At 48.1% G+C, this 26212-nt stretch overlaps 1 pseudogene; it reads right to left on the reverse strand.

The window, feature by feature from the left end:
• Nucleotides 1–257: 257 nt before the first annotated feature.
• Nucleotides 258–26031, reverse strand: LOC112900931 (annotated as a pseudogene).
• Between the last annotated feature and the right edge of the window lie 181 nt (nucleotides 26032–26212).

Below are 26212 nucleotides of genomic sequence, written 5' to 3' on the forward strand. Positions count from 1 at the left end.
TTGAGAAGAATGGTTGGCGGTTTAGTAATAGGCTTTGCTTATAAGCTGGTTACATTTTTTCCGCTTTGTTAGCCATAAGTAGTCACTTTTGTTATAAAGGTTGGATATATTGCACTGCGATTTAGAAGCCAGGATATTCAATTATTCCTTTATCTAAAAAATGTTCTGGCTCGCTAGCAACCTTGTTGCGTTCAAGTATTGTGCTACTTGCTACCGTAAGAACCCTGCTCTATTTCATTCTTTGACAATAAGCAGGGCAGCTGGAGAAACATGCTATTTAGCTTCAGTTCGTCCCCGTTCTGTCGGATCCATGCTGATCAAAACAAGCTGAAAAACAAAACCTCCAAGTATTTAAGCACTGAAAGCAGCAGCTGTGGGAGTATGCTGTTGTTCGCCACCTTCCTGGTGCTGCTCACCAGCTTGAACCACTGGCTCTCCGGGTCGCATCCGCTGCCGCTGCTGCTCAGGCACCGGCACCGGTTGGTGACGATGTTCCGGCCGTCCGCGCCGACGTCGAGGCAGAGCATCTCGCTCCTCGCCGAGGACGGCGGCACGTGAACGGCAACGTGAAGCTTCGAGTCCGACTCGAGGAGCCACCGGGCCTGAGCACCGGCGCACCCGGGGCGGCCCAGGCCGAGGCGCACAGCCGGCCGACGCCCTCGGCGCGGAGTCACAGCCTGAGCAAAGTGTCCCGCAGCACCAGCCTGTGCTCCCGGTTGTACTCCCACGCCTCCGTCTTGTTGCACAGGCCCAGCTCCAGTGTCTGCACCGGCAGGGCCAGGTCCAGCGGCAAGGCACCCGGCATCAGCGGCCGCCACACAACGCACAGCCCCATCGCCGGGGCCCCTGAACGGGAGCTGCAGGGCGCGGAGCCTGCGCAGCGCTGTGTCGTTGCGCGCCCAGAGCCAGGCGTGGTCGAGCACCCCGTACACCTCGTCGTGCCCCACGACGCCCTCCCGGAGCTAGTAGTGTTAGTTTGATCTCCCTAGACCATCGGACCCTAACGGGCCCGATGGGCCTCCTCACCTCTGCGCCCTGATCGGGGGCGCCCCAGCTCGTTCCTAGCTGTTGGGCCCCTATCGCACCGTGCTATATAGACAGGTGGGGGCCAGTGGCACGGATCACAAGAATCACCGGGCCGCCGCCACCCCACCAACACGATAACCCTAGCCGATCTAGATTGAGTGCGGCAGCGGCGGGAAGCACCACTGCGGCCATCGTCCACGCCTCCGCCTCGACCCAGAGCCCCTGGAAGCGACCCGGACCTTGGCCACCGCGAGCTCCTGCGCTGCACGGCAATGGCAGGCACGACGTCGTCTGCTGCGATGCAAGGGCACGAAGGTATACCCCGTGCCCCCTGTCTCTCTCTCTCTCTCTGTTGAACGGATTGATTAAGAATTACATGAGCTTTTCCTAATCTAATTGATGCGGTAGCCGATCCAATTCTATCAATGGTATCAGTCGCCTATCTACCTAGCGTTGATTAGATTTTGGAAGATTCAAGAGAAAAGAACCCCAGAAAAGAACCCAGAGAGAATCCCAGAGCAAACCCCGCGAAACCCTAACCCTAACCCTAAACCTAGCTACAACAGAAAAGGGGCGGTCAAGGGGGTACTCACCTGTTTTCCCCTTGCACCACCCACCGTCGGCGTGCGTGGGACGCCGGCGCGCCGACCAGATCCCGCGAGGCCTTAGGCCTCGCGCGGACAGAGGCCGCGCAAGCACGCCGCAAGGCAGCTCGCCGCGCCATGGATCCGGGCACCACGGTGAAGCCGCTCGACGGCGGCGCGCTCACCCTACGGTGGATGCGTGCGCCGGCGAGGGGGCTCGCCGTGGCGCCGCTCGCTCCGCACCGGCCATCGCCGCTCACTCTCGCTCGCTCGCATGGGTGGGCAGAAGGAGGCGCTGGGGAACGGAGGAAGAAATGAGCTAGAGTTTCGGGGAGAACGGCTCGGGGGGGTTTTTGATCGGCCGAAATCCACGCGCAGCCGTCGATCGCGATCGGACGGTCGACACCGATTCGAAAGCCACTGGGCTCCTTTTGGCCCAGGCGGGAGACGAAAATGACGGCCCGGGCCCAGGTTGCGTCGCCCACAACCGCGAGCGCGCACGAGGGCGAGCAGGCCGGGCGCTAACGGGCTGTGGCCCAGCACAGACGTGCGAGCGCGAGCCCGTTTTCGCGTGGGTGCTGCGCGTGAGAAGGTCCAGTTGTTGCTGGGCCGCCGCGACAGTTTTGGGCTGGCTGGGCTGTTTGCAACAGAAAGCGCCGTGCACCAATTTTCTCAACTTCAGAAGTCTTTTGCTATAGAATTTGAATGAAAATTCAAATTCCAGTTTGTTTGAACTTTGATGCACTACTTACAAAAGACAAAATTAGACACAATTTTGATAGAATTTAGTTTTTTCGCTGCAAAGATTAAATAGATACATTTTTTTAATGTTTACTTGCCTTGTCATTTAAATTTGAACCAACGGGATAATTTAATTTTTCAAGGCAAATAGATAATTTTCTGAATTGTAATTTTTTGACCAATGTTAACAATGGAAATATTGCAATTACTACTGTATTATCCTTTGATAGATATTTTTCATGTATTATTTCTATTTATGCCCAACGGTATTTTAGATTTAATACAAAAGAAATTATGTCTTAAACTTTTTAATAGATAATTTTCATGTATTAACTCTAACTCTGCCCAACGGTGTTTTAGATTTAATACAAAAGATTATTGCATATTTTAAATTCCGACCAACGTCGTATTTTACATATGCAATAATTTATTTGAATTTATTTTAATGTTTTCACCACTCATGAATATTTTTCAGGAGGATTATCAATAATGATTTCCATCACTGATATTCCTATATTAAAGGGAGACAATTACAATGAATGGTACAGAAAGCTGGACCTATATTTCATCATGGGTGAATTGGATTGGGTCCTAGCTACACCGACTCCCACAGAGCCTGTGCCTCCTGTCTTAGACAGGACACAGATTATGAGAGGCTTTATGCAAAATGGTTCCCTGCCAACAAGAAGTGCTTGGCAGTGGTAAAGAACACGATTGAGCCTGCAATTATGGGCTCAATCACAGATTGTGCCACTATCTTAGAGTATCTTGAGAAATTAATGAACCAATACACTGGTTCTTCAAAGACTTATTCAACCCAGTTAATTAAACAACTGGTTTCAGAAAGATACAATGGTGGTGGCATCAGGGAACACATTCATCGCATGGTCAACCAGAATAACAAGCTTAAGTCATTGGACCTTGCCTTCAAGGAGGATCACATTGTCCATTTGGTTTTTGCTTCGTTGCCCAAAGAATTTGACACTTTTATTGTCAATTATAACACCCAACCACATACTTGGGATATAGAAAAGACCATTGCGATGTGTGTTCAGGAGGAGGAAAGGATAAAATCCACCACTGGTGGATCTTTAAACTACGTGAACAAGAAGAAAAATGCCAATTACAAAGGTAATTTTTCATCTTCTTCTTCATCCTCTTCTAAAAGCAAAGGCTCTCATCAACACAGACCTCAAGAAGGACAGGCTCTAGTAGAGAAGGATCAGTTCTCTACTGCAAAGAAAGGGGTCACTACAAGAAAAACTGTCACCGATATTTAAAGATGATCATGGAAAAGAGAGGTGAGAACATTATTTCATTCGTAAATGAATCCTTGTGTATAGAATATTCAAAAACCACTTGGTGGATTGATTCGTGAGCAACTATTCATGTTGCAAATTCATTGCAGGGATTCCATTCGATGAGAACCACTCAAAGAAGCGAAAAGCAAGTTAGAGTGGCAAATGGAGCCCAGGCAGACGTTGAAGCAGTGGGAGACGTTCATTTGGAACTCGACACTGGCTTTACTATAATTCTTATAAATATTTTATATGTACCATCTTTACACAGAAACTTAATTAGTGTGTCTTGCCTGGACAAAGATGGTTATACCTGTCTATTTGGAGATGGCAGGTGTTTGATTGAATGTAATGATACAGTTATTTCCATTGCATTCAGAAAAAATGATCTTTATTTGATATCGTTACGCGAAAGTGTGAATTCCATATGCGATAACAATGCGAATGTATTCTCGTCTACACTTGCGAATAGAAAACGGAAAAGAACTCAATGTGCGTCGCCGAAATTATGGCACTGTCGTTTAGGCCATATTTCGAGGGGGAGAATAAAGAGATTAGTTAAAAATGAAATTCTTCCTCCATTAGAGTTCTCTGACTTAGAACAATGCATTGAGTGCATAAAAGAAAAATTCGTAAAGAAAATAAAGAAAAATGCTAAGAGGAGCACAGGTGTATTAGAGATAATTCACACAGATATCTGTGGTCCATTTAATGTAAAGAGTGTGGATGGTTATGACTCGTTTATAACATTCACAGATGATTATTCCCGTTATGGATACATTTATCCGATCAAAGAAAGATCTGAAGCTTTGAATAAATTTAAAATATTCAAGGCTGAAGTAGAAAATCAACACGATTTAAAGATTAAAATCGTAAGATCCGATCGCGGAGGGGAATATTACGGTCGACATATCCCATTTGGCCAAGTTCAAGGACCTTTTGCGAAGTTCCTGATGGAGCAAGGCATAGTGGCCCAGTACTCGATGCCGGGCGAACCTCAGCAGAACGGAGTGACTGAAAGACGTAATCGCACCCTAATAGATCTGGTGTGAAGCATGATCAGCTACTCTACGTTGCCTGTGAGTTTATGGATGGAGGCCTTGAAAACCGCCATTCATATTCTCAACAGAATCCCCAATAAATCGGTGCTGAAAACACCGTATGAGATGTGGACAGGTAGAGTACCCTCAGTGAATCATTTGCGGGTGTGGGGGAGTCCTGCTGAGGCAAAAGTATTTAACCCGACCATTGCAAAACTAGACTCCAAAACAGTATCTTGCCATTTCATTGGCTATCCAGAAAGGTCAAAGGGTTTTCGTTTCTACTGCCCAGACAGATCCACAAAATTTGTAGAAACAAGACACGCAATCTTCCTTGAAGATCAAATGATCCGGGGGAGCGGCAAAGATAGGAAGATTGATCTTGAAGAGAAGCGGGTGTATACACCCAATCCCGTGATTCAGGATTCTTTCTTCTCGCTGCCCGCTGTATCTGCACCGCCAGTGCAAGTCACTGCGATGCCAACACCTGTAGTGGCTCCTCCTGTGGTAACGGTGAATGAGGAAGTGGAACCTATTCATCAGGCTCCTAACAAGCCCATTGCCACACAAGAAGGGGAGCAACAGCAGCCCCAAATAGATGAGGCACCGCAAGCTCAGGCTCGTGGGAGACCTCAAATAATAAGGAAGCCCACTATTTCTAACGACTATGAAGTCTATAATAGCGCAGAAATTCAAATGGAGGATGATCCCACCTCATTTGAAGAAGCCATGAGAAGTGAATACTCGTCAAAATGGCTTGATGCCATGAAAGACGAAATAAAATCGATGAGTACCAACAAAGTGTGGGACTTAGAGGAAATTCCTAAAGGAGCCAAAACAGTAGGCTGCAAATGGGTCTACAAAACCAAATATGACTCCCAAGGGAATATAGATAAATTTAAAGCACGACTCGTGGCAAAAGGATACACATAAAGAGAAGGAATTGATTACTATGAGACTTTTTCACCAGTCTCATGTAAAGATTCTTTCAGAATTATAATGGCTCTTGTGGCTCATTATGATCTAGAATTATATCAGATGGATGTGAAGACAGCATTCCTGAACGGGGATCTAGATGAAACCGTCTACATGGCACAGCCGAAAGGTTTTGTCGTGGAAGGTAAAGAAAAATTGGGATGCCGTCTGAAGAAATTGATTTATGGGCTAAAGCAAGCTTCAAGACAGTGGTACTTGAAGTTCGATAAAACAATAAAAGAATTCGGGTTCAAAGAAAATGTTGAGGACAATTGCGTTTACGCAAAGTTCAAGAATGGGAAGTATATCTTCCTAATCCTGTATGTGGATGATATTCTACTGGCAAGTAGTGATGTCAGTCTGCTACTAGAAACGAAAAAGTTTTTATCCTCGTATTTCGAGATGAAAGATCTTGGTGAAGCAAGATTCATTCTAGGAATCGAGATTCATCAAGACAGATTGAAAGGGCTATTAGGACTATCTCAAAAGACATATATAGAAAAGGTTCTAAAGAAATTTAACATGCATAAATGCAGTGCCTCACCTGCACCTATAGTTAAGAGCGACAGATATGGGGAACCCCAAGACTCAATATTAAATTGATCAAATGAAAATGGTACCATATGCTTCTGCTGTGGGAAGCTTACAGTATGCACAAGTATGCACACGCCCTGATATAGCTTATGTTACCGGGTTGCTTGGCAGATTCTAGAGTAATCCAGGACCAGAACACTAGAAGTTAGTAAAGAAGGTTCTGCGCTATTTGCAAGGAACCAAAGGTCTCATGTTAACATACAGAAAAACAGAATCTCTGCGTATCGTAGGATACTCAGATTCCGATTATGCAGGAGATGACAGAAAATCCACGTCAGGATATGTGTTCACCCTTGCCGGGGGAGCAATATCGTGGAAAAGTTGCAAACAAACCGTCACTACATCGTCCACAATGTATGCCGAGTTTGTTGCATGTTATGCGGCTACAGGGCAGGTGAATTGGCTAAAAAAGTTTATACCCGGTCTGAGAATGGTTGATGATATATCTAAACCATTACAGTTGTACTGCGATAATGAGCCCGCAGTAATATATGCACACAACAACAAGACAAGTGGAGCTGCCAAACACATAGATATAAAATATTATGTTGTGAAAGATAAAGTCCGAGATCAGATTATAAATCTCGAGTATATAAGCACAGTGAAAATACTTGCGGATCCGCTAACGAAAGGCTTACCACCCAGCGTGTTCAAGGAACACGTAGCCGGCATGGGGCTAAGGGATAGCCTATGATCTTCAGACTACAAGGGCCTAAAAGGTTAAAGAATCCATCTCTGAATGGAAGCGTGAATTGTAGCTGCTAAATCTATCGACAGATGATCGTGACGATGAGGCATGCTCTATACACAAATCTATGACGAAACGCGAAAAAGTAAAAGTAAAAGAAAAGTATAGGGTGAGATCAAGGGGGAGACTGTTAGTTTGATCTCCCTAGACCATCGGACCCTAACGGGCCCGATGGGCCTCCTCACCTCTGCGCCCTGATCGGGAGCGCCCCAGCTCGTTCCTAGCTGGTGGCCCCGTCGCGCCGCGCTATATAGACAGGTGGGGGCCAGCGGCACGGATCACGAGAATCATCGGGCCGCCGCCACCCCACCAACACGACAACCCTAGCCGATCTAGATTGAGCGTGGCAGCGGCGGGAAGCACCACTGCGGCCATCGTCCACGCCTTCGCCTCGACTCAGAGCCCCTGGAAGCGACCTGGACCTCGGCCACCGCGAGCAAGCACACCTTCGCCTCGGCCACCGCGAGCTCCTGCGCTGCACGGCAATGGCGGGCACGACGTCATCTGCTGCGACGCAAGGGCACGAAGATATACCCCGTGCCCCCTGTCTCTCTCTCTGTTGAACGGATTGATTAAGAATTACACGAGCTTTTCCTAATCTAATCGATGCGGTAGCCGATCCAATTCTATCAAGTAGCTCCCCTGCAGCGCCCAGAGCGCCCAGTCAAGGTCCAGGCCGGCGGCCGCGGCGGCGACGCAGCCCCAGTACCGGTTGTCGGCGACGTTGCTGCCGCGGTTGTCGACGCCGAACTCGCTCAGGAACACGGGCCAGCCACGGGCCAGCAGGTAGAGCGTGCGCCGCACCATGCTCGCCGCGACGCGCGCCCACACCCGGTTGGCGTTCCCGCCGGTCCACTGGTGCGGGTCGGAGAAGCTGTACCACAGTACCAGTGCACCTCGAAGGCCACCTTGTGGGAGAAGCTGAGGTGAACCGGGAGCCGGTGGAGGAAGCTCAGGTCGTTGTCGTTGTTCAGCCCGGAGAGGATGACGAGCACGCGCGGGTTCGCCGCGTGCACCGCCTCGCGCTGCGCTGCATGTACCTGCGGCACGCGTGGCGGCTAGGGTCAGACTCAGCTCGACGGTGTGCCAGCTCTCGCTTTGCAGTACTCCGTTCGTTTTTAGACTTTAAAGTACACGTGTTAGTAGATACTGAAAAATAATTAAATTTCATAAGTTTTGACCAAGAATTAATTCAATTTGTATCTTTAGGGTATAAAAGTTGTATGGACAGATTCATATTTGAAATATCCTTTAGTATAGTATTTATGATAAGAAATTGATGATATATAGTCAGATCCTAATACGCCTACTAATAGTGAATGGAATTAGTATCTTATTAAGAGTAAGCTAATGGTGCCCACAGTCAACGTACCGCTCGAACTCGACTGTAATTTCGCTATTATACAAATTGCAAGCAAATTTCGACTATCATCTTGCTATTATACAAACGAATGCATATGTTAGTCGGTCTGGAGGTATTGCACTATTTATAGCAGTGTCGTGCTAAAAATGGAGCCACGCCAAAATCATAGCAACAAAAAAAGTGTTCGGCTTGTGGCCAGATGTAGGTTTTAGCTGGCAATTAGCAAAGTAAAACTGGGGCAAGTGTTCCTACCGCCCTAATTTTGCTAGCTTTATGAAAGAAATTTTTTTGCAGATAAATTTTTTGAAAACTGTAGAATTTTGGCATCAAACCAAGTTGAACACTAAATTTAATGATGAGCACCATCTAAATTTTGTTTGGCTTGCTAAAGACACGAACCAACTAATAAACCCTGTAACTCAAAGTATGTTTTGTAATGGATGCCACCAGACTTTTGCTAAGGGCTTTTAATATTAAATATCATGTGTTGACAATCAAAATTGATACTGCTGAGCGTACCGGGCTGACCAGTATATATGGCCAGTATATATGGGCCGGTCAGACCGGTCTGGGTGATTTGACAAAATGCAAATTTGATTTCACCATTGCGTAGCTCTCGTCGAGACAATTAAAATGCATATATAGAACGTCCGATTTGGAGTTCGGATGAGAGAATTATGACTTCAGGAAGACTTGACCCACATCGGACCGGTCAAACCGGTCCAGGCTATACAGTTCGAGTTAGAAGTTGTATTTTGACACGGGATATGTATAAGATTCGACTTCTAATGGGGTAAAACCATCCCTCCCTATAAATATAAAGGGCCACGGCTGATTGAGAGTATCCAATCCATCAAAAATACAATATTATATGTTTTCCTTTACTTTTGCCTTTTTCCAAACCCTAACTTTTCCAACCTCGATATGCTGTTCTTCCTTCGTCTCTATGGCGTTTGAGAACGCTCTAGGTGGCCTGCTGATCCTAGAGCAACCGTGCGCAGGGTCCCTCCCCCGCCCGTTGGATTCTCGTCGGGCTGCCTTGACAAGACCGGTCAGACTGGTTGGTGCAGCGGCGCTGCAAGGTGCGCCGCTGCACGCTGCACGTTCAGTACTCGGTATTTGGCACGGCACATTTTCGCATCAACATACTTTTTGGCGACTCCGCTAGGGAAGAGGGTGTTTCGGTTTCAATAGCTGATGTCAAGCCCTAGCAGTATGGTGGTACATGAAGAAATACCCATGGTGATCTCTGAGGATCTTCATCAAGAAATAGATCGGGTAACCGATGTATTGGCTTTATCATACATATTGGACAAGAAACGAGGGATTATCAAAGAGTCGCCATCATATCATGACGTGCTACGAGAGGTATTATCTACAAGTATTTTATCTACTAATTAATATAATTATATCAAATATTCGCTTGGTAGCTCTAAATCAATTGATACGGTGGATAGTGTAGATCTAGTTTCTGTTTCTAAACAGTCGGCTACAGAAGAAAGTAAATCAATACAAGAGCCGGCTGAAATTAAAGCTAATGTTGAGTTAGTTGTCAATCCTTGCAAAAATAAGCCAACTAATGCTATTGTTGATCAAGATACAATTCGGCTGTCTCAAGCCGAAGTTGCGGATCCAAAAACCTTCAGTAAGAGCATAGAAACCACATCTAGTACTCTCATACTCGGAGGGCAACAAGTTGAAGACAAAGGTGCCGGTTGTAACAAAACCAGTCTGACCAGTTTCAAAACCGGTCTAACCACTTCGTCCAGGGTTTTGCAAAATAAATCAAGACCTAAGATGGTTAAACCGAAAAATCCCGAGATTGGTGTTTGGAAAACAGTTGAAACCAAAGGCCGTGAAAAACATCAAAAGGAAAAGCCCAAGCCTATTCATGGAGGGCTTCAGGCTGAATGCAAAAAGCAAAAGGATGTCAATGATGCTAATCAGCCAAAACATCCAAAGCACTCAAAATCTACTCCAAGATAGCGATTCCATGATAAGAATCGGCAGCAGAATTATTTTTCTACTTCAATGCTATTTTCATCACATGGATCATCTATACCTATGCCACACGGATCTTATTACAGCATGCCTTATTTATATCCGTCATGGTCTTATAATTCATATATGCTGTTTCTTCCTAGATGCTTTTGTTCGGATTACATTACATATAAGGAACCGGTAATTGATCAGCCACCACCTGCAAATAATGATTGTTTTCATCACAAGGATCGGTCTATACGGAAAAAGAAACACAAGGTGATCAAGCAAGTCTATCGTGTCAAGAAAGATGGATGATTGAGCAAAAATTCAGATTTCACACTAGATAAAGAAAAGCTGACCATTGAAGAAACAACAGCTAGTTCTATGGATCAAATTGTCCCTAATGGTGAGCATGTTTCGAATGATGATATAGCTGAACAAGAGACAAGTTCGACTAGGGGGCAAGATGAAAGGAAAAGTGCCGGATTTGCAAAGACCGGTCTGACCGGTCCGTCTGGGAATTTTGGGAGCAGCCCCAAAACTAAGAAGAAGGAGAGGCAGAGCTTTGAAAAACTCCTAGCCAAATACAAGAAGAAGGGAGCAGCTCAGAGGCAGAAGAGTCAGCCAAATGAAGTTAAAAGCGTAAAATCATCACCAAAACCTCAAGAGCAACCGGATTCTTTCCCACATCAAAGTAATTGTGCTGCTGCACCGTACTCATTAGTTGGATCGGTTACTCCATGATTTTGGTTATATCCTTTCTATTACTCATCTTTGGATTATAGTAGAATGCATATGCAACCATATATCATTCAATATCCTTCTACATATTCAAATTGTGGAGCATTGCAAAGACCGGTTGTTGAGATCATTCAATATCCTTGCTCCAATAATCTGGTCACAGGAGGGTTTGTTGACACCAAAGAGAGTGAGAAAAATATGAAACAAGATTCAGTGTATCTACAGCTGAGGTGGTGTCCCTCGGGCTTGTCTCACACCCAAAAGAGAAGACTACAACGAATGCACAAGCAAGAATCAGTGGAGCAACAGTTGGAGGTTGTACCGGCAAGGTCAGTGACTACTAAGCAGGTATGGAGGCCAAAGCAAATTGTTTCACCATCATCTTGAGTTGGAACAAAATTTATGACCAATAACATCTATTGTCCTTAGAAGTAATATATGGCCGATGTATTGTTTGTCATCATCCTTACATAATTTTGGTCCAGAAGATTATTTTTTGGCATGCAAGCTTTACCAAAAAATAGGGAGGCATATGTTGACAACCAAAATTGACACTGCTAAGCGTACTGGCCTGACCGGTATGTAAGGGCCGGTCAGACCGGTCTGGGTGATTTTACCAAAATACGAAGTTGACTTCATCATTGCATAGCTCTCGTTGAGACGATCAAAATGCATAAATAGAACGTCCGATTTGGAGTTCGGATGAGGGAATTATGACTTACGGAAGACTGGACCCAGATCAGACCGGTTGAGTAGGGCGGTCAGACCGGTCCAGACTGTACAATTCGAATTAGGAGTTGTATTTTAACACAGGATTTGTATAAGATTCAACTTCTAATCAAGTAAGACCATCCCTCCCTATAAATATAAATATCAAGGGCCATGGCCGATCGAGAGTATCCAATTGATCAAAAATACAATCTTATATCTTTTTTCCTTTTACTTTTGCCTTTTTCCAAACCCTAACTTTTCCAACCTCGATACATTGTTCTTCCTTCATCTCTATGGCGTTTGAGCACACTCTAGGTGGCCTGCTGATCCTAGAGCAACCTAAGGTGCGCCTGCCCTGACGGGATCCCTCCCGGGCGGGTGTTCGTTGGATCCTTGTCGGGCTGCCCCGACGAGACCGGTCTGACCAGTCCACCATACCGGTCTAACCGGTTGTCGTAGCAAGGTGCGCCGCGGCATGCTCCACGTTCAGTGCTCGGTATTTGGCGCGGCACGTTTTCACGTCAACACCATGGCATCATTCTTTTATTACTTAATGAAAAATTAAGCATCTCTCCTTCGTATCCAAGAAAAACATATTACATATAGCTAATTTTTTCCACACAATTTCAAGATGACTTTTGGGGTGTTCTATGTTACAGATACCCAAGTACCCAACTCGTTCTTTCAAGATAGAGAATACCAACATCGTCCTTAGCGTATTAAAAAGGGTATAATGGTAATGAAGGCCTGCACTGGTTAGAGAATTTGTATGTGTGTATTGGACCCAGATAAAAACTGATGTGAGCTCGCTTGGTGCTTATTTTCCATCGAGCCATGTGTCAGTGTCAGTGCGCACGAGAGTGGGTGGGCACACCGTGGAGTAATGAGCACTCCATCACCACTACGCCAGAAGCCCTAATCTGAGACGCGCCCTAGGCAAAATGCTAGACGCGCAGGGGTCGCGTCCCGCATTACCGCGTCGCAGATAAAAAAGTAATCTGAGACGCGCCTCACGCTCGTCTCAGATTACCAAAACGCAAGACACGCCTCACTTACGGCTCGTCTCGCCTTGGCTTCACACAGGCTTCCCTGGGAGCCAAATGCAAGACACGCTCTAGGCTAGGCGGGTCTCGCATTAGTCTAAGATGAGAGATGCGCCTCACTTACGGCGCGTCTCGCCTTGGCTTCACACAGGCTTCCCTGGGAGCAAAATGCGAGACGCGCTCTAGGCTAGGCGGGTCTCGCATTAGTCAAAGATCGGAGACGCGCCTCATTTACGGCGCGTCTCGCCTTGGCTTCACACAGGCACTCCTGGGAGCCAAATGCGAGATGCGCTCTAAGCTAGGCGGGTCTCGCATTAGTCACAGATGGGAGACGCGCCTCAATTACAGCGCATCTCGCCTTGGCTTCACACAGGCGCCACTGGGAGCCAAATGCGAGACGAGCTCTAGGCTAGACGGGTCTCGCATTAGTCACAGATGGGAGACGCGCCTCATTTACGGCTCGTCTTGCTTTGGCTTCACACAGGTGGCCCTGGGAGCCTATTGAGAGTCGCGCCCCAAGCGAGGCGTGTCTTGCATTAGTCTACCTCCAACAGGGGCCTTTTCTTTCCCCAGCTGCATCCTGGAACTAGCCAGGATTTGGCAGCTACAATCAAATACCTGCAAAAGATTTCAATTCACAGAATTCACCGCAATCATCGCACGCATCCATACAATTCACATAGTGCGATACACACAAGGAAAGATGGTATTATATAACACATGTACAATCAATTAGCAACAATGATCGATAAGAACAATAGAGTACATGCAAAGCAAGTCTCTCAATCTAGCTCAATGTTGCGGGCCGTGCTATCGTGGATGGAACTCCCCCTTTGTGTTGACCACCTCCATCATGAGGAATCCCGCTAGCCTCTCTCGGATATCCTTCACGTTACCAAGCGTCGTTTGATTGAAATAATCATCTTCGTCCTTCGAAATATAATTACAAGCAGTTAGAATACAAGATGAAGACAGATTTTTTTATTTATAACACGTGATAATTCTTACCGTGAAATCCGGTTTCTCTGCAACTAGAAGCATGTTGTGGCAAACATAGAACCCACATGAGTTACCCGAGGGTTGCCGTGTGCACTACATGTCAAAGATAGATAGAAATTAGCATTTTGCGACACTTAGAACCAAGAAAACATCGTAATAGTAAAGCGATTTAGTTATAGTAGTTACCGTCCACGCGGTGTGATGTGTAAACGCAGCTTGACGTTGCTCTTTGTATCCTTCTTTGGCCCTAAGATGCCTGTCAAGAGACCTAAACACAGACATCCGGATGTTATATTACAAATGCTTCTGAATTGGGCAAATGATAAAAAACTAAAGCAAACAACAAACTTACTCGTCAAGGATTGAGATGACTAGAGAATAATCACGTATCTGAGGCGCGCCCGACTCATCTGATGGAATGCTCGAGTCAAGGTAGAAGACTTGCTTGCTCCTGACATTGATGATGAGTGTAACCCAATGGTTGCCTGGGTTGTACGGCACCACAATGTGCTCCTTGTCAGCATGTACTCGCATGCACTTCACCATGTACCTAACCAAGTTGAAATGGAAACAAGCGGTTACATGTGTTAAATGGAAACAAGTGACTACATGTGGCTACAAGTTGAAATGAAAACAAGTTTAATTGTTGCATGTGCGCACCTGACCAAGCTATCTCTATCTGTCAGCATAAATGTCACCGTCATCAGCTGTGGGTCAATGTACCCACACTTCTTTCCGGTTCGACGCCTTGTCTCTTGTTGCATGTGCCTACACGATCCATATGAATTGAAATAGAAACGACTTAAATTGTTGAACGTATATCAAATGCATTGAAATGGAAACAAGTCTTAATCGACTTACAATGCAAAGCACCGAATGAGAGAAAGATCCAAAGCGTCGAGGTTGAAAAGGTCGAACAAATCGCTCCAGGCAACAATAAAGATGTTGCCGTTGCCCTCAAGCTGCAGAAAGTGCCGCTCTTCGAATGACACCATGATTTCCTCGGCTTGATTGACATTTTGCATGTAGTACTTGTGCAGGTCCATACAATATGGACCTGCTGCCCGAAGCTCAGAGACACTAAGCAAGGCCTTTCCAACCCTGTACTTTGGATTCTCAGAAGTGTAAGCCCTTGTGACCGGTTGTTTTATCCGCTCCACCTTTTTCTTCCCCTCTGAGATCTCCCGCTTCGTCGCCATCGGCCTACTCTGCTTCTTCCTCACAGGATTAGCCTTGCTTGGCTTCTTGGGAGCGGTAGCTGGCTCTGTCGGAACAGGTGGAGGGGGGGTAACCTGAGGCTGAGTAGGGACAGGAGGATGCGGTTCCGATAACGATTCCCGTGTATCCGGCAGCTGTGGGCATGGCTCAGAAAACGTCGGTGGCACTGCAGCACTCTGTGGCTGAGGTTGACTGGTCGGTACTGAATCTGCATCTGCTGGATCAATATGAATACCAGCTCTCCGCCACTGAACCCTTCTCGCAACTGCATCCCGCAAAGTGGTGGTCATGTCATCTGGTGGCACCTCCAGCTTGATATTCTTAGCAAACTCATGCACGTAGTCAATCTTGACCACAGCACAATCAGCCCTGACCTGCAACAACATCAACAACAACAACAAAGCCTTTAAATCTCAAGCAAGTTGTACATACCAAAAGAAAAAAAACAAAAAGAAATAGGAGAAAAGAAAAGAGAGGCAAAGACCAATGCACTGACCTGGACACCTTCAAGCTGGGACATACCGGGATACACAAGCCCGTTCCCGACCTCCATGAAAGATGAATCTCCGACCAGCTGCACGAGAAGACTGCATCGGGTCGGACGAGCCAAGCCATCTATCGTATCCGGCTCCACTGATGTAGGCACAATTGCCCTCTCTGTCCCTCTGCTCTGAGAAGCACCCGCTGCAGTACAAGCGAAGCTGTCCCTTCTCTCTTCACTCATCGTACTCCCCGGCATATCAGGGAATGACAATCCCTGAGACTCGAAGATGGTCTTCAGCTCTCCAAACATCTCCATCTTCACCTGCTTTTTGATCTCATCTATGTCAACCTTTGATGAGGAGTCTCGAGTCCGCTTCCGGTATCTGCCTTTGTGTTCAGGGAACCCCTCCTTCCAGGTCAACTGACTGGAAACACCACGGACACGGCCCCGTTGCTCACGGGTTCCCAAAGCCCTGGTGAGCGCATCAAACTCCCTCACTCCTTCATTTGAACCTTGGCTGCTCTCCATCAAAGCCCTTTGAGCAACTTCCTCAGCGCTCGTGCTGTAGAAATTGATATTGCCATCCTCCGTGAGCTTTGACCTAGCACGCATAAATGGTGCCAGCCGTCCCTCAAACGATTCATAGGGATTCTCAATCCCCCTCGCTGCCAGCATCTCATCCTCCTGCTCCCACTTGCGTTGCTTTCCAGCATATCCCGCTGAGCCAAGGTGGTGGTCAAGCTCGTTCCGCGCTCGGAGACCCCGAAAATACTCACTTGACTGTTGGAACTCGGGAGTATTCCACTTTTCAACAAGCTCGTCCCAGGCTTCTTTGGTCAAGTCCGCATACTTGTCAAAAGGGTTCTCTTTCTTCTTCCAACACTTTAAAAGCCTGCACGACAAAACAATAAATCTGCATAAGTGACAGTAGATAATGAAAAAATGTTAGTAAATGACAATAGTAAGTGACAACACTTTACTTGTTCTTGTAGCTCCTCCAGGCTTTAGAGATGATCTTCATAGCATGCTTCGTAGCCTTATCGTGCAACTCTATCGGATATTCAACATAGGGTTGAATATTGTTTTCGAAGATTCTCTTTTTGTCGTCCCAAGACAAGTCATCGAAATGTTCCAAGGTGAGTGGCACCCTTTGCCGGGCAGTGAGGCCACAAACCCGTGCTAATCTCACCAAGACTGACGATTCTTCGGGTGCTGCCTCAGAATTGAGCCGGCCACAACTTTTCACATCTGATGGCCACTTTGTCTGTGACCTTTTCTTTCTGCCAGCACCAGATGTGCTAGCTCCTGACTGTGACCGTGCCGGCCGTCCTGATGATGCTCTGTCATCTGTAGGTTGCTGCACACTGTCCTCACCGCCTGCAGCTTGCTGCACACTGTCCGGACCACTGGACATCGTGCTACATGAGAAAGAAAAAAAAAACAGATACAACCATAGAGTAAACGCTCCGAATCAGATACAACCATAGAGTAACCGCATGAATCCCATACCTAGGCCTAGACATGCTTAATGCTTTAGTGATACATATTCTCGCAAAGTAATCTCCATTTTTTGAAATATATGACTCAATCTTTGGTCATTAACCGCTCTTTTTTTTTATTTGGCTAGGTTGGTCCATGGAAGATGTTTCTTGCCCTGGTACATCCATATGTAGGGTATGAACAGTGACTAATTAGAAAGGGGGAAAGCTCACCTACGGCGGCAGTGGACGACGCTACGGTGGCTTGGGGCGGCGCCGCGGGGCCGGGGACGACGGCGCGACGGCTCGGGGAAGGCTCGACGGCGGCGGCACTCGCGGGGACGGGAGCTCGGGCCCGGGGGCGCCGATAGCGCGGAGCGGCGCTGCGGGGCCGGGGACGAGGGCCGCGAGGGAGTGACGGTCTGGCTCAACGACGACGGGCGGCGCGAGACGACGGCGCGGCGGCGGGGAGCAGAGAACGGTTGTATCTGATTTGAAAATTTGACCTAAGTCCCCGAAGGCCGAGCGTCGCGTTCTAACCGGGGAATGCGCGACGCGCGGTACCCACGGCCCGTCGCGCATTGGTGTGGGACTGGGCCCCGAGGGCTCACCCGTTCAATCTGTTCGTGGTCTTATGCGCGACACGCGTTACCTACGGCGCGTCGCGCATGATAATATGCGCGACGCGCCGTAGGTAGCGCTCGTCGCGCATTTGAGGCCCCCGAGATGGTTGCCTGATCAGGCGCGCGTTGGGAGGGGATTTTGTCCCACCTCGCCAACGCAAGGCGAGTACGTCCAGCTTATAAGCTTGGGCGGTCTTCGCCGTTTCGAATTTACAATACATGTACCTCTTAGCCGCAGTTTCCTCTCTTTGCCCATGCTGTCGGTGTGGGTCTGGGGCCCGAGGGCTCCCTTGCCGGTCGAACCCGTTCAATCTGTTCGTGGTACCCTGCGGGTTGAGCCCGGTGGCCCCGGACCCACAGCCCGGGTATAACTTTTTTTTGTTGCGTCTCTGAGGCACAAGTGTTTTCGGCCCGGACCCCCTTATAGAACCGGAAAAATAATTGCAGATACCGGAGAATGCGCGACGCGCGGTACCCACGGCACGTCGCGCATTGGTGTTGGAATGGCCCCGAGGGCTCACCCGTTCAATCTGTTCGTGGTCTTATGCGCGACACGCGTTACCTACGGCGCGTCGCGCATGATAATATGCGCGACGTGCCGTAGGTAGCGCGCGTCGCGCATTTGAGGCCCCCGAGATGGTTGCCTGATCAGGCGCGCGTTGGGAGGGGATTTTGTCCCACCTCGCCAACGCAAGGCGAGTGCGTCCAGCTTATAAGCTTGGGCGGTCTTCGCCGTTTCGAATTTACAATACATGTACCTTTGAGCCGCAGTTTCCTCTCTTTGCCCATGCTGGCGGTGTGGGTCTGGGGCCCGAGGGCTCCCTTGCCGGTCGAACCCGTTCAATCTGTTCGTGGTACCCTGCGGGTTGAGCCCGGTGGCCCCGGACCCCCAACCGGGGTGTAACTTTTTTTTGTTGCCTCTCTGAGGCACTTTTCCGCCCGGACACCCTTATAGAACCGGAAAAATAATTGCAGATACCGGAGAATGCGCGACGCGCGGTACCCACGGCACGTCGCGCATTGGTGTGGGACTGGGCCCCGAGGGCTCACCCGTTCAATCTGTTCGTGGTCTTATGCGCGACGAGCCGTAGGTAGCGCGCGTCGCGCATTTGAGGCCCCCGAGGTGTAACTCTTTTTTGTTTTCTCTCTTTAGGCACAAGTGCCCCAGGGTCCCTGGGTTCCTCCCGGAGTAGGTATATGAGCGACGCGCCGTAGGTAACGCGCGTCTCGCCTTTCTTGTTCAGTTCCAGAACTGAATGTCCAGAACAATTAAAGTCACAACCATTCAGTTCTGGAACTGAAAATTCACACATATTGATATCTCACAAATATGAATTCGTACTTCACAAATATTCACACATTATCATATCTCACAAAGGCACAATTAAAGTCACACTTTTACCATATTTCACAAAGGAACAATTAAAGTCACACAATTCCCATACTTGACAAAGGAACAATTAATATACATTGTGTGCCCAATCATTTTGCTACTTTCCGTTGATCCCTTGGTTTTTTGAAATTCTTGACTTTTTCTTTATGGTCGTTGCGCAAGTAGGGAGTTTCGTTGGCCGATGGTATTCTTGGCTTGATCATTGAGGTGGCGAAAGGAGGTATCTCATCAAACTGATCGAACTCTTCCTCGTCGACCGCATTCTCAACACCGACGATTCGCCGTTTTCCAGGTATAACCACCTTGAGTCTTTTGTTTGTGGTGTCGGAAACATAGAACACTTGAGCCACATGTTGTGCGAGGACGAAAGGGTCCGTCTTGTATCCGTGACGGCTAAGATCGACACTAACGAACCCGTACTTGTCTTTTTGTACACCTCTATTTGCATCAACCCAATTGCAACGGAAAAGAGCAATTTTAAAACCGTGAAAGTCAAGCTCCCATATCTCTTGTATTTGACCATAGTACGCAGTTTTGTCCTCTCCGTTAACATCGTAAGCATCAACACGTACACCACTATTCTGATACATGCTTTTCTTATCTTGTCGTTCGGTGTAGAACGTGTATCCATTTATGTCATACCCTTGGTATGTCATAACGGTGAATATAGGACCAAGAGCCAAAATTTTGAGTTGTTCACTTATAGGAGTATCTGATCGTGAAATTCGATTCCGGAGCCAACCACAGAATTTGTTCATGTGTTCCTTTGCTAACCATGATTCACTGTGTACAGGATTCTCTCTAAGCAACAGCTCCTTGTGCTCATCGAAGTACTCAGACACAATGTCCATTTGTTGCAACACGTGGAAATGAGCCCTATGAAATAAATCTCGATCTGGAATTATAGCCTTCTTCCCGATCGTCCCCGTGCCTGTGAGCCTCCCCTCATGACGAGACTTGGGAACACCAACCGGGTTACTCGGGTCAGCGTAGTTTACAGCCCACTCAATGGCTTCCTCTGTACAATATCCTTGTACCATGCTGCCCTCGGGGAAAGCTCGATTTCTTACTAGTGACTTCAAGATGCCGTTGAATCTCTCGTACGCATACATCTGGTGAAGGAACACAGGACCAAGTAGCTTTATCTCCTTGATAAGATGGCCCGTGAAATGAAGGCTGATATCGAAAAAGGCAGGTGGAAAATACATCTCAAGAACGCACAAAGTTTCATAGTGCTTCTTTTCCAATGACTCAAGATCTTCTTCACTTAGAACCTTTTGACCAATTGCATTAAAGAAAAAGCACAGGTTCATAATAGCCTCCCGAACATTGACCGGTAGGATATTCCGAATTCCTACGGCAATCATCTGCGTCAGCAATACATGGTAATCATGAGACTTTATGCCGGGAGATAGCTTTAGATCAGGCATTGATACAAGCTTCGAGACGTTGGTTGAGTAGCCAGTTGGAACTTTCACACTTTTCAAGAACTCGCAAAACTCCTTCTTCTCATTCTTTGACAGGGTGATGCATGATGTGGGCAGCTCCATTCCTTTAACGGAGTCATCATTGAGCCACAACTCTTCTCTAATTTTCATTTTCTTCAGATCAGCTCGTGCATGTGCGTGATCTTTCGTTTTTCCGTCCATGTTAAGCAATGTGCCGAGAAGGCTCTCACAGACATTCTTCTCCACGTGCATCACATCAATAGAGTGACGGATGTCTAAGTCCTTCCAATACGGTAGCTCCCAGAAAATCGACTGCTTCTTCCACATGTCATCTTCTTCAACAACGACCTTCTTGCCCCTCTTGCCTTTCTTCTCTCCTTTCCGCTTACCGAGGACAACATGGACATTCTTAACCATTTCGTAGACATCATGACCTGAGAAATGCGGAGGAGGACGCCTCTTCTCGGCCTTACCGTTGAAGTGATCACACATGTTCCGGAACGGGTGTTTCATTCCAAGGTAGCGTCTATGTCCCATGTACACTATTTTTTTTGACTCACTCAAGTACTCAGAGTCTGTCTCTCTCAAACAATGTGGGCACCCGCAACCTACTTTCTTGCTCTGTCCGGACAAGTTCCGTGCCGCTGGAGAGTCACTGATAGTCGCGAACAAAATGGCTCGAAGCTGAAAGTACTCACGCTTGTACTCATCCCAGACCTCCACTCCTTCACACCACAGCAACTTCAGATCGTCAACCAAAGGACTGAAATAAGTGTCGATGTCATTACCAGGTTGATGTGGCCCCGGTATCAAGCCCGACAGCATAATGTACTTCCGTTTGTTACACAACCAAGGTGGAAGGTTGTATATCGTCAGAACAATTGGCCAGGTGCTATGTGTGCTATTGTTCATGAATGGGTTCATGCCATCTGTGCTCATTGCAATCCTAATATTCCTCGGATCTTCCGCAAATTTAGGATATCGCAAATCTATGTTCCGCCATTGTGTGGCATCAGCAGGATGTCTTATCAACCCGTCCACCTTATGCTTCTCCTTGTGCCATCGCAACAATTCTGACTCCTTTTTGTTTGCAAACCAGCGCACCAATCGTGGAACAATTGGAAAGTACCAAAACACCTTTTTAGGTCCGCCCTTTGTTCTGTTGCAGTCCTCATCATCACCACCATCTTTTCTACGGTTGAATCGATCGAGTCCACAAACAGGGCACTTCTCAAGGTCCTGATAATTCGAGCCACGATAGAGAATGCAATCATTCTTGCACGCATGGATCTTTTCCACCTCCAATCCCAACAGGCAGATAATCTGTTTGGCCTCATAAACGGTCTCAGGGACGGTGTTGCCTTGTGGAAGCATGTCCTTAAGGAGTGCTAACAACTCCTTGAAACTGCCATCACTCCATCCGTGGATTGCTTTCAACTGGAAAAGCTTCACCATCGCAAATAGCCTTGAGTATTTCAATCCACAACCAGGATAGAAAGGTTTCTTAGAGTCTTCGATCATCCTCTTGTACTTTCCGAGTTCGGCTCCTTTGAACTCATCGTCGCCGTGTCTGTCAGCAGTGCAAACCATCTCCTCTATGTTATCAACCTGTCAAGCCAGACATGAAAAGTCATATTAGCACGACCTTATTATCTAATTGTAAGCTTTATTATGGGGCCGGGTTTGAGTACTACCTGTTCCATGATGTCGGCATTGCTCAACCCTAGTATATCCGCCTCATCCACATCGTCGTCCTCTTCTTCGACAACACTATGGACCTCCCTCTCCACATAGGAATCCCTACTCTCTGCTTCATTAAGTCCTTCTTCACCGTGTTTATTCCAACATCGATAATCCTCCATGAATCCACGTTTGATCAAGTGTGATTTCAACACGTGCTCTTGAAGATATCGCTTCTCATTTTTGCAATTTTTGCATGGGCAATAGAGATACTGTATACCATTGTCCACCATATCTTTCTTCGCGTTCTTAATGAAGGCTTCAACACCATCCATAAAGTCCTTGCAAAGGCGTGGACCATACATCCAACGCCGATACGACATCCTATCTATATAGAATATGAAATCAAAACGTTAGGATTCTCATAGTTTGGGGCCATGCACAACTAGTGTTTAAGTTCAAATATTGTTAGCAAGCATGGAATTATTGCTTGCTTGGAAGTGTAGTTCTGCCAAATATTATTCTGCATGTAGAATCTGTGGTTTTATAATTTTTTAGATGATGGAATAAAATTTATTATCCCAGCTTCTGTATCTTGACGTGTCATCTACGATATAATACATGCAGGCAAGAGGCAATATTAATTAGAGACACGAACTCTTACAAGACAAACCATAGCCAGTAAGGTCATATGTGGAGCCAAATATTGCCAATGATGCAAGAATGTAAAAATATTTTAAGATCTTCATCTTTACTTTTCATGCTATATGATTTATCTCGGATTTATTTAGTATTAGATGCTCTTAACGTCTGAAGACAATCATGGAAAAATCTTGGTGTATTTTCGAACATAAGTTATAATGCCCTATTCTAGCCATAAAAGTTTGAACTTAGAACTTAATTATTACATGGTGAACCAAAAGAATCGATATCATATCGGAGTTACCTTGCCACTGCCCCCGCGACACACGACAGCAAGAAGAGGCTCGATCGTGCTCCAGCCGCCCGCCGCGAGACGCTCCCCACGAGATCTCCACCGCCCGCCGCGGCAGATCCACCCAGCCGCACATCCGCCAGCACCACTTTCCCCAGATCCACCCAGCCGCACCACCAAAGTATCAGACTGCAAGTTCGGATAGCTTGTTCGGACCTCCAGACCCCCAGGCGGGTCTTGTCTGAGGTGGGAAAAAATGCAAGACGCCCATGATCTGAGACGAGCCTTGCAGCCGCGCGTCTCCCATCCTCATGATCTGAGACGCTCCGTCCAAAGGCGCGTCTCCCATCCTCATGATCTGAGACGCTCCGTCCAAAGGCGCGTCTCCCATCTGATGATCTGAGACGAGCCTTCCAGTGATGCGTCTCCAGACCCCCAGGCGGGTCTTGTCTGAGGTGGGAACAAATGCAAGACGCCCATGATCTGAGACGAGCCTTGCAGTTGCGCGTCTCCCATCCTCATGATCTGAGACGATCCGTCCAAAAGCTCGTCTCCCATCTCATGATCTGAGACGAGCCTTGCAGTAGCGCGTCTCCCATCCTCATGATCTGAGACGATCCATCCAAAAGCTCGTCTCCCATCTCATGATCTGAGACGAGCCTTCCAGTGACGCGTCTCCCATTTGTCTCAGTAAAGTAAAGCGAGACGCGTCCCGGCTATTTATCGAAAGAAAATTATAGTCACTCGATGTACTGCTGAACGAGATGACCACGGCTGAAATCCCCCTCCCCAGCGTCCCGGAGACCGAGGACCTCGCCACCGCCAAAATCCCCCTCCCCAGCGTGCCGGAGACCGCGGCGCTCGGCATCACCCTCCTCGGCGCATCCTCCGAGACCGCCGCGCTCCCGGAGTGCACCGCTTCGGAGATCACAGCGGTCGCCACCGGCAGATCTGCGGCGCCTCCTCCAACGGGCTTCTGCACCACCAGCCGCAGATCTGCGACACGGGGACCGCAGCTCCCTTCACCACCAACATCCCCGGGCTTCTCCACCACCAGCCGCAGATCTGCGACACCGGGACCACAACGCCCTTCACCACCAACATCCCCCGCACATAAGGATCGGGTACCTCCCATTGTTGAATGTATTTGTTGGAATCGTCGCATTCTGCCTGAATCTGCATCAGCAAACCCACGGAGGAAGCTTCTCTTTGTTTGCTTTAGTGGTAGTACTCTATCGATTTCTATTGTCTCACGAAACCCACGAAACACGAGCGGGCCCAGGATGAAATTTCCGAGCTGGTCGAAGCTGTTTAGCTGCTTCGGCGGCTGCCTCCCCTGCAGCGACTGTTCAGTCACCCTAAACTGCTGTGGCTCGGGGAACAACAACGTTTACAAGGGGGAGGACGGTGATTCAGCTCGCGAAGCTGCTAGCGCTCGTAAGCCAGCGCCATTGCCTGATTTAATATCTATCTAATAATTAATATCGATGTAATAATAATTGCTGGATTTAGCTAGACATTGTAATGCTGGATTTAGCTAGACATTGTAATGTATTGTGAGATTATTTGTATTTCAGACATTGTAATGTATTGCTGGATTTACTAATGTAATGTAATGTAAGCCGGTTCGTTCGGTTTCAAGGGATTGATTCCATGTAATATGTATTGTACGCTACAGACGCGCCACCGCCACCCCCCCCCGATCAATGCGAGACGAGCCTTACTAAGGCCCGTCTCGCATTACTTGTCAACGATTTTTATAAAGCCACAGAAATTAATGCGCGACGAGCCTTAGTAAGGCGCGTCTCTCATTACTTTCTGTGGCTTTATAAAATGATCGGAGACAAGCCCTCCCACGGCGCGTCTCGCATTGAGGTGGGAACAAATGCGAGACGCGCCGTGGGAGGGCTTGTCTCCGATCATTTTATAAAGCCACAGAAAGTAATGAGAGACGCGCCTTACTAAGGCTCGTCGCGCATTAATTTCTGTGGCTTTATAAAAATCGTTGACAAGTAATGCGAGACGGGCCTTAGAAAGGCGCATCTCAGATCTTAAAATGATCGGAGACTTGCCCTACCACGGCTCGTCTGGCATTTGTCTCTTACCCTCCCCCACCCCACGCAGCGCCGCGCCCGCATTTTTAGCGCGTCTTTCTTTCTGTAATCTGCGACGTGCCCTTAGAGGCTTGTCTCAGATTGCTTGCTCCTATTTGCTGTTTTGGCGTAGTGCACGCTGGTTGGTGAGGTCATCATATAATTATGGCGATGAACGTGGCAGAATGAGACAAATCATCGTCGAGCAGAGGAGCTGGTGTAGCAGAACGCTGACGTCACCCACCGAGCCACTGATCCAGATGCATTCGCAAGCATGTCCATTTCCGATGCACATGCCGCACGCCGATCGCTTTTGCATTGATCATGTATTCATGCCCGTTTCCTATAGGGAAAAAAAAACAAGAAGAAAGCGGCATCGTTGTCTGGATTAGCTCACCTGTACCAGGCGTCGGCGTTCTGCCGGGGCCCCCTGAGCTCGTTCCGAAGGCTCATGCCGACGACGTTGCCCACGCCGGCGAACATGGCGGCCATCTTGGCGAGGCCGTCGATCCACACCTCCGGTTCGAAGTCGGCGTCGCCGAAGAATCCGTTGCCGTCGTTGGCGTGGCAGCACCAACCGGGCCGGCTCACGTGGTTGTCCAGGGTCACCATCACGCCGCTGGCGCCCAGGGCGCCAACCACGGCCCCGAACGCGTCGACGAGGCTGAGGTCCGCCACGCCGGGGTTGTTGGCCCCGACGCCGGCGAGCGCGTCCGTCAGGTTGAGCCTGCGGAGGGACTCCGCGACGGTGAGGGAGGCGTATGAGGCGTCGGTGGCCAGGAACGTCGGCCAGGTGAGGCGCACGCAGTTGAACCCCATGGCGGCGACGCCGGCCGCGATGGCTCCCAGCGGGCGGTGGCCAAGGCCCTCCGCCAGGACCGGCTCCACGTGCGACGGCCAGTTCACGCACGCCAGCTTCACGCGCCGCCCGCGCTCGTCCACGATCCACCGCGACGACGTCGACAGCGACCGCGGCGCCGCCGCCGCTCGTGGACGACCGCGTGGCACCGGCAGG

This window comes from Panicum hallii, chromosome 7, assembly GCF_002211085.1.
Source record: "Panicum hallii strain FIL2 chromosome 7, PHallii_v3.1, whole genome shotgun sequence".
NCBI lineage: Eukaryota > Viridiplantae > Streptophyta > Magnoliopsida > Poales > Poaceae > Panicum > Panicum hallii.